Consider the following 2,804-nt stretch of genomic DNA (forward strand, 5'->3'; position numbering starts at 1 on the left):
GTCTCTCCAGAGATGTCCGAGTTCAAGTCTGGGCTCTGGCTGGGCCAAGGACATTAACAGGCTTGTCCCGAAGCCACTCCTGCATTGTCTTGGCTGTGTGCTTAAGGCCACTGTCCTGTTGGAAGGTGAACCTTCACCCCAGTCTGAGGTCCTCAGTGCTCTGGCGCAGGTTTTCATCAAGGATCTCTGTACTTTGCTCCAGTCATCTTTCCCTCGATCCGGACTAGTCTCCCAATTCTTGCTGCTGAAAAACACCACATGCTTCATTGTAGTGATGATATTGGCCAGGTGATGAGCAGTGCCTGGTTTCCTCCAGGTGTGACGCTTGGCATTGTGGCCAAAGAGTTCAATATTGGTTTCATCAGACCAGAGAATCTTGTTTCTCATGGTCTGAGAGTCCTTTAGGTGCCTTTTAGTAAACTCCAAGCGGGAGTCCTGTGCCTTTTACTGAGGACTGGCTTCCGTCTGGCCACTCTACTATGAGTGGTAGAGTGCTGTAGAGATGGTTGTCCTTCTGGAAGGTTCTCCCATCTCCACAGAGGAACTCTGGAGCTCTGCCAGAGTGGTAATCGGGTTCTTGGTCACCTCCCTGACCAAGGCCCTTCTCCCCCGATTGCTCAGTTTGTCTGGGCGGCCAGCTCTAGGAAGAGTCCTGGTGGTTCCAAACTTCTTCCATTTAAGACTGATGGAGGCCACTGTGTTCTTTGGGACCTTCAATGCTGCAGGTACCCTTCCCCAGATCTGTACCTCGACACAATCTTGTCTCGGAGGTCTACGGACAATTCCTTTGACTTCATGGCTTGGTTTTTGCTCTGACATGCACTGTCAACTGTGGGACCTTATATAAACAGGTGTATACCTTCCCAAATCATGTTCAATCAATTGAATTTACCACAGGTGGACTCCAATCAAGTTGTATAAACATCTCAAGTATGATCAATGGAAAACAGGATGCACCTGATCTCAATTTTGAGTGTCATAGCAAAGGGTCTGAATACTTGTGTAAATGTCATATTTAATTTTTTTATTTTTAATAAATTAGCAGAATTTTCTAAAAACCTGTTTTCACTTTGTCATTATGGGGTATTGTGTGTAGATTGATGAGAATAAAAATGAATTCAATCAATTTTAGAATACGGCTGTAATGTAACAAAATGTGGAAAAAGTGAAGGGGTCTGAATACTTTCTAAGGTACTGTATATTTGTATCGTGTAATGCAAGAACAGAGCTGTTTCACAAACGTTTTATAAGCACTGCAAAAAGAAACTACACAGGAAATCTTCCACTGTCAGTTATGTCCTCTCAAATCATTCAGCATTTTATCTAACAGCTCGCTTTGGTGTGTTGGTGTTGATTAATGTAACAAACAGCCAGGCTTGAAGAAAATAAAAAAAACACAAAAGAACATCATGCAGGGGAGGACGCCAAAAGCAACACATACTCCATTTGCGAGAGGTTCACAGACGTCATTATAAAAATCACTTTCAAATGCATCCTACGAGGTTGTTGGAAAGAACAAAACTAAGAACAGATACCGATGAACAGCAACCCACTTCTTCCAGTAATAGCAGATATCTTTCATCTCTATTACGATGTCACAGTTATGGCCACTGACTCAGCACGATGTATCGCGACACCTACGAGAAATGATTAATTTCGCTAAGTAATCAACGGTAAATAAAGCACACAGTAACATGCAGCATGCTATTCTAAGGCTTCTTTGGAAAAATTAAAGGAACAAATATTAGCCTTTTAAGGTGGTCAGATCTAAGTTTTGCATTCACGTTAGCCCTGTCCTAAAGTAAACTTTTACTAATTTTAAATATAATCACACGCGTATTGTTATTTAATACTTCACATGACTAGTAGGAGCAGTAGTAGGCTATAGTACTTGTCGGCTTGCCTGTTGCAGTTTTGTGGAATCAAAGGCTGTACAAACTTTATTAATGTCCAAAAAAACTGTGACGGGTGATCAAATCAAGATGCACGTCGCTGTGTGTTTCAGAATGACATGGCGTCAGTGGGCTAAAGAAGGCTAAATGTCACTTTACCAGGTGATAAATTACGTATAGCCTCGATTTCTACTGATTCCCACTCCCCTCGCTGACGAAGAGCAGCACCTTGCACTACCGCGTGTCTTTGTGGTTTTGGTGTAGCTATTCGGTCTAAAGGCAATCCAGATGAAATGTGGTCATTACATAAGCGGTGGGATCTTTGACACTAGCAAGAATGGTAAAATTAGATGGATCGCACGTGTTGTCGTATGAATTGAAAATTCAAACATGACAAGTTTTAGATTAATTAATCTGAAGTGGCTGTAGGCGAAATTAGGTAGGTAGAACACGAATCGCTGCATTGTTTGTGATTCTTCAAATGGATTATAAGCATATTTTATACTACAATTCCAAAAGGCGCGAAATTCGCCTGCACAATCAATGAAAATGTCTATATTTAGACTACTTCCCATTTAAACCACGCCTTGATAAACTATTCGAGTTGCCTTGAAGTCAACTGTCATCCATAACTACTTAATCTCTAGCGCATTCCGATTTTTTTCTCTGTAATCCTTATATTTTGCCAAGAATAAAACATTTTACAGCTCGATTTACTTGCTTCACCAAGGCAAAAACGCATCAAATAAACATAAATCCGAAAAAACGACAAGACAGCCTGTTGTGTAGGCTACACAGAGCAAAATAATACGTGATCCGCATCAGACCACATGATATTTAATTAAATCTCTGCTGAAGCCTGAAACTAACTAGAAACACTACAGTGCTGTATCCCAGTAGCCCGCCTCGCCT

Source organism: Anguilla anguilla, chromosome 4, assembly GCF_013347855.1.
Source record: "Anguilla anguilla isolate fAngAng1 chromosome 4, fAngAng1.pri, whole genome shotgun sequence".
Classification (NCBI taxonomy): Eukaryota; Metazoa; Chordata; class Actinopteri; order Anguilliformes; family Anguillidae; genus Anguilla; species Anguilla anguilla.